This window comes from Henckelia pumila, chromosome 3, assembly GCF_033568475.1.
Source record: "Henckelia pumila isolate YLH828 chromosome 3, ASM3356847v2, whole genome shotgun sequence".
NCBI classification, from domain to species: domain Eukaryota; kingdom Viridiplantae; phylum Streptophyta; class Magnoliopsida; order Lamiales; family Gesneriaceae; genus Henckelia; species Henckelia pumila.
The window spans coordinates 71,443,380-71,450,258 of record NC_133122.1 but is presented as its reverse complement, the minus strand read 5'-3'; the positions used below and the strand labels follow the sequence as shown (position 1 = coordinate 71,450,258).

The following is a 6,879-nucleotide window of genomic DNA, read 5'->3' as shown; positions in this document are numbered from 1 at the left end:
TCAAATGTGGATCGATGTTGATGATGTAGTTAATAATGATTATAGTTTTTTTCATAAAAGACTACTAAATATCATAATTGTTTGGAATTTTGACTGATCATTTATCAACAATTATTTTATAAAATTATCTAGTATTGATTATTGATACAAGTGTTCTTATTTATTAGTGAAAATAAATATTACTCATAAAATATATATTTGGAATTGACATGACAAAAAATTATGAATTTAATTAGTGGTTTATTAATTTTTTTTAAATTAATAAAAATAATATATAAATTTAAAAATTTACAATAAATATTTTATATGAAAAATTTTAGACATAAAAAGTCAACAAAAATCCATGAAAAAAAGTCTACAAAAGTTTACAAATTTTTTGAAAGAAGTCGAGAATCAATCACTTTAAAAAAAGTCATTAAAATTCAAAGTCTAAAATGAATACATTAAATTGGATCTTCGTTGATTTGATTTTGTAGATTCTTTGTCTCTCTCAGAACCCAGGGTTTCTTCTCTCTCGCGAAAGGTCAAGGCCGATTCTACTTTTCTCTCTCACGAATCTCTTTGCTGCACATGTGTGTTTCTTTCCTACTCATCTGTTTCTGAATTTTTTTTGTCGATTTCTATTTGTTTTTTTCCATAATTTTGAACAAATTTAGGGTTCTTATTTTTCAGAAGTCAGATCGATAAGCTCTTGGTCAAATTGAAAGCTCAGGGCCGATTCTACGTTGCTCTCTCACCAATTTCTTTGCAGCGCATGTGAGTCTCTTTCCTGCTCATCTGTTTCTGAATTTTTTTGTTGATTTCTAGTTGTTGATCGATTTCTAGCACAGAACTATCAAATATTTGTTGGATTTGACATCGAATATTCACTTTTGATTTGAATATAATATTTAAACAAATATAATCCAATGTTCCAAGAGTTGAAAGAAGGGTAAAAACTTTTGATTCCATGGATAATAGTAGCTTGGATGTTGTTTTAGTCGCGGTGAGGCATGATTCCGAGTTTGGCAACTCAAGGGATCCTGATGTAGAGGAGTATCATATTCAATTGGCTTTGGAATTGAGTGCAAGGGAGGACCCTGAGGCCATTCAAATTGAAGCTGTAAAGCAGATTAGTTTGGGTTTTTGTCCTCCTAAAAATACACCTGCTGAAGTTGCCGCTTATCGTTATTGGGTGGTGGTTTTAGTTTCATGTTTTTTCAATGGTTTTTGTTCATTTGGTTTATTATTACTTGGGCATTGGTATTTTGTCATATCACATAGTAATCATCGTATAAATAAATAGCTCAGCACATGGGTGGGTGCATCTTGCTTGATTTCGAAGTTCATTTTAAAAATTTTAATTTTAATTTTAATTTTAATTTTGTTCATTTCAGGTATGATATTTTGTTCATTTTATCTTGTGTGATACTGTAGAATGTAAATACTTGGGTTTGCTACGCATCTCTAGTTTTCCTTGTTTCACTTCAATTTTGACTAATAATATATTTGTTGGCTCTTTGAACATGTTTTATGGTATTGTATAATGATGTATTGTTGGCTCTCTTTGAACCTAGCGTAATATTCAAATTTTGAAATTTAAACATAAGAAAACTTGTAAAGTGGATGAATAATATTCTCATATTCTTATAGTTATTATGACTAAAAATAACGTTTTGCCAAGATATATAGGCTCTGTTACAAAGATAATACGGTCTAATGTCATCCTTCAATTCAAGTGAAGGACAAACCATGCACTATGTAGATGTCGTGCAAAGAATCTTGGAATATTTCTTACTATGCTCATGACTAGACACTTTAACTCAAAAATTGAAAGATTGGGGCTGGAGGATTCATGTAAGCCGCACTCTTCTCTCCGCTTAAACTCTAGTTGTTTTCTTTGTGCATAAGTGCTCGATTTCTCTATTTTGTGTATTGTCATAAATTTATTTTCTCGTTCCATATTTGATACACAGAACATTTATTTGTCTCATTGGTGGGCCTGCAATTCAGTTGGTGACTGATGCCTCAAATGCTTCTTATTTAATTACATTAGAGTCTAATTTTATAGATGTAGATCAAAATACTAGTCCTGTTAAAGATTATTGTACGAGTGATACCGATAATGAAAAATTTTGTTAGCAAAAAAATGGGTTGGCGGCAAGGTGATGAAAGCTCTCGCATATGATGCACCAATTCCTGGATACAAAATCAGGAACACTAACAGCCTTTGTCTCTGAGAAGCTAGTGCTGAGGACTTTGACTTATTTCAGTTTAATGATGGACAATTTGAATCCTCTACTCAGCTTCATTCACGCGCATGTGGCTGTGGTGCTAGAGGAGTATGATGTCCAACCGAAGAGGATGGTTTACATTAATTGCTTAACTTACAAGTTTTGTTGGTTTAATGTTGTGTTGTGTTGTGTTGTAATTTAGTGATCAATCATTATGTGGCAGGTTTTTATCATGTTTTCATCATTAAAATACATTATACGGCTTCAACTTGGTAAAAGAATGGATGGTTTTCAATGTTTTTTTAATATAAACTTGCAGATTTCTCCAGTAATATTATAAAAATAACTTGTTCTTCCAGTTATTATATTTTTGTACTCCCTTTAAGGTAAATCTCCTTTGCTAAGACATCACACAACAATGTATCTAACTTAGCAAACAACAATGTATCTATTTAGCTTTTAGAAAGAACTTGATTCTTTGGTCACATTATTAAATTAGTTTTTATGTCAAAAGTCATGCTTTTTTTTTTTTTTTTTTCAAATTATTAGTTTTTATTTTAAAAGTATTACATCTAATGTATATTTATTTAACATAAAAAAAATATTGCTTTTTGGGTAAACAAAAATATCAATTTTTATGTTAAAAGTATTAGTTTTGATGTCAAAATATTACTTTAATCGTATGCTTATTTAACATAAAAAAATAATGAATCTTTAGGTAGAAAACTATTAGTTTTTGAGCTAAAAGTATAAGTTTGTATGTCAAAAGTATTATTTTTGTTTTATACTTATTTGACATAAAAAAATATTAATTTTGATCAAAAATATTTTTTTTTATACTAAAAAATATTAATTTTTATGCTAAAAATATTATTTTGTAATATTTTGATCACATTATTAAATTAATTTTTATATCAAAAGTAATGCTTTTATTGTCCAAATTATTATGTTTATTTTAAAAGTATTACATCGAACGTACGTTTATTTAACATAAAAAATACTACTTTTAGGGTAAACAAAAATATTAATTTTTATGTTAAACGTATTAATTTGACATAAAAAATAATAAATCTTTGGATAGAAAAATATTAGTTTTTGAGCTAAAAGTATAAGTTTGTATGTCAAAAGTATTAATTCCGTCTTATACTTATTTAACATAAAAAATATTAATTTTTGATCAAAATTATTTGTTTTTATAATAAAAGTATTAGTTTTTATTGCAAAAATATTAGTTTGTAATATATGCTTATTTGACATATAAAAATTAGTTTTTGGTCACATTATTAAATTAGTTTTTATATAAAAAATAATACTTTTTTTGTTCAAATTATTAGTTTTATTTTAAAAGTATTACATCTAAAGTACGTTTATTTAACATAAAAAATATTATTTTTTGGGTAAACAAGAGTATTAATTTTTATGTTAAAAATATTAGTTTTTATGTCAAATGTATTACTTCTATCATATACTTATTTAACATTTAAAATATTATTTTTTTGGTCAAAAGTACTATTTTGTATGTTAAAAATATTAGTTTTTATCAAAATTATTACTTTTATTATATATTTATTTGACATAAATAATATGAAAACTTATGAAGTTTAAAGAAAAACAAAATAATTAATTGATTTAACTGAACTCAACCCCTCATAATAATTTCTTTGCCCGCCACTTTATTAATAAACACATACTTTCATTGTTCCATATTGTACAAGATGACTCACGAATTCTCGGCTTACACTGACAATTACAATGCAAAATACTTAAAAGAAACGTTAATGAGTGCACCTTACAACCTCCATCTTTGTATCTCATTCTCTAAACATTTAAGATTCGTGTTCCTCTTTTATCTACAAGTCTCCTGTAATTTGATTGGATTGAACATATGTGCAACGTGACAGAAGGCTTGAATGGAGAAATCTAAGTACAAGATGCATGATATATAGCAACTTCGAGAGTTAGAGTCAGCTCAAACTCCAACTTCTTTCCATTGATTATGATATTTTCAGGTTGTCTTCTCAGCAAGAAGTGAAACCAGCTCTTCCCAACCTTTTTGCGACCAGCAAGTTTTCAGGCTCACTTCCACCAGCCTGGGCAAAATTAGACCGGCTGCCCCCTCTTCCATCACACAGCTTGGCAATAGGCCCTATAAACTTCCCTGCTTGAACCCCAAGACTAACTACCCCCGGAGTAAAAGCAACAACTAAACTCACTCGGTTTTCATCCGGACATGAACCCAAAACAACAGCTGTTGGATCTTGTAGAGCATCTGCTAAATACTCAGCAGAACTCTTCAATGCATCACCATCAGTATCATCCAAGCTCTCAACTAGCACCCTGCAAGAAAAAGTACTCATTTGTTGGGTATTGGAATTACAATGGATCATTTTTTTTTTGGTACTATAGAGTTATATGAAAAATAAAATAAGTTTTAAAAAGACTATATCATAAATAACATTTCACACCTTGTAAATATGCAAAAAGTTCACAAAATGCTCTAACAAAATAGGTTCAAATTGCAATTCAACAAGTTCACAAGAATTTAAATACCTAACAAAATATGAAGAACAATAACTAGATAAATCGATTTTCGGAAAGGCTGGATTTGTCTTTTCTTTTCTTTTTCAAAATTTTCATTATAAAACAAAATCGAAAAATACAATTAGACATCTTCACATGTTAGCATTCAAAAGAATATGTTAAATCAATATATATTACTTCAAGTTCGAACGAGTGCCACATGAATATTCAATACCAAGAGCATCAATATTAAGACCTATTAAATACCACAAAACATAAAGTCTAGAATTTTGAAGTACATCAACCGAATAAACCTTAAATCTAGAAAAACAATCGAATTTTTTTTTTTGTCCATTAACGAGCTGCTCGCAACATTAGATTCGGGCTAAAAGAAATAATAAAAACACTCAATAATTCAATCACCAAGCCAATGGGAAACCAACCCAGATAAACAAATCCAAGAACCAAGAAAGAATACAAAAAGTTTGTAAACAAGAGACGAAAGACAAACCATTACAGAAACACGAAAATCCAGAAATCAAATTCTTACAATATAATACAACACTTATCATCGTTTGTAGGAGCAATTGTTAACATACCTCGAGAGTTGAGACAGACATCCATGAGTACATCAGACATCTGTGACTGAAAAAACCAAATGGTCCATCTGTTCATCATCGCAGACTTCGTTTACATAGATTCCGGCTGAAAGAAATAATAAGAACACTCAATAATTGAAGCTGATGACTGATTTAATCAAAACAGCCATGAAAACGAAAGAATTTCTCATTGATGTCTAACAAATGAAGTCTGCCCATTTTGTTATCAGATTCTCCGAATAGTGAAGAATTCCAACCATAAACTCAAACCATAAAAACTGATATTACCTCGTTACGAAGCCTCCCAAACGGACAAGGATGGAACAAGGGATTGTCTTTGAATTTGATCGAGACCGATGGATTTGGGCGTATGATGTGGTATAAGAGCGGCGAGGATTTGGGCTTCTGAGCTAGGATCTTTAATTTAGATCCGATTGACCTTGAGTGGGTATTTTATATTCAATGGGTTGACCCATTACTCGTGAAACTGTCTCGTACAAGTGTTTTCCAATGTTAAATTGGTACATAAATTATTGAAAATGATTTAATTAGTACATAATCAACTTATAAATCAATTTTACCCTTCACCCACATTATTTTAAATTCTAATATTTTTGCTAAATTAAAATAGATACACAATTTATTTTTAAAAATTATTTTATTAATACAATTATAAACATAAAATTATATTTATTTAATGTTTATATTATAAAAAAAAGATCGTACTCATTGTACAAAACATTGTAAATATTAATTACTACAAACATGCACATACACACATATATATATATATATATATATATATATATAACAATTGATTACGATCTCAAAAAAAACAATTGATTAATTATATATTCAAAAATAATATATATTAAAAATATATAAAAATATATATATATATTTTTCTCTTTATCTATGTTATAATATTATTCTTTATATTAATCAAATTAAAAATTATATATGTGTGTGTTCTTTCATTTATAATCTATAAATTTTACGTTAAATATTTTTTTGTATAATGATACATAATATTCTTTTTATAGTATAGTAATTAGAAAATATGAATTTATATTTGCAATTGTAATTAATATAATAATTTAAAAGACAAAAATATGTATGTATTTCAATTAATAAATTTAATAACAATATTCAATTTAAAAGCAATTTAAGTAAACGAAAAAATTGACTTTTGAGTTTGATTATATACCAATTAAACCATTTTCAATAGTTTGTGTACCAATTTGACATTTTATCAATAGTTCGTGTACCAAAATAATTTTTACTCAAATTTTAAATTATTTTATAATTATATATTGTATTTCAAAAGAAAAAATATCCTTGCCAAAAAAATATATATCCTTCTTTTTCTAAATCAAGAAAAAAATTCTAAAATTTTAAAAACTTATATACAACCATTTCTAATAGAAAAAAATTACTATTTCTATCCATATTTTGGACTCCTGAAATATTCGTGTACTATATGATCAAATTTCATTTTTAATCTATAATATATTTTTTTTATAGTTTCAGTCATTTCTCGGAATGGC

At 27.6% G+C, this 6,879-nt stretch overlaps 2 long non-coding RNA genes across 4 annotated transcripts; one reads left to right on the top strand and one right to left on the bottom strand.

Annotated features, from left to right (window-relative positions):
• The first annotated feature begins 423 nt into the window (after nt 1–423).
• On the top strand, nt 424–2,511 carry LOC140890816 (uncharacterized). Of its 3 annotated transcripts, XR_012152328.1 has the most exons (3): nt 424–523; nt 673–1,836; nt 1,956–2,511. It is a non-coding gene; the product is annotated as an uncharacterized lncRNA (long non-coding RNA). The 3 variants fall into 3 exon arrangements; XR_012152326.1 differs by having other exon boundaries at nt 673–2,511; XR_012152327.1 differs by having other exon boundaries at nt 443–572; nt 673–2,511.
• Nucleotides 2,512–3,879: 1,368 nt separating this feature from the next.
• Nucleotides 3,880–5,742, bottom strand: LOC140893073 (uncharacterized). The gene is made up of 3 exons (XR_012153001.1): nt 5,621–5,742; nt 5,333–5,438; nt 3,880–4,550 (listed from the first exon to the last, which is right to left on the bottom strand). It is a non-coding gene; the product is annotated as an uncharacterized lncRNA (long non-coding RNA).
• Nucleotides 5,743–6,879: the final 1,137 nt, after the last annotated feature.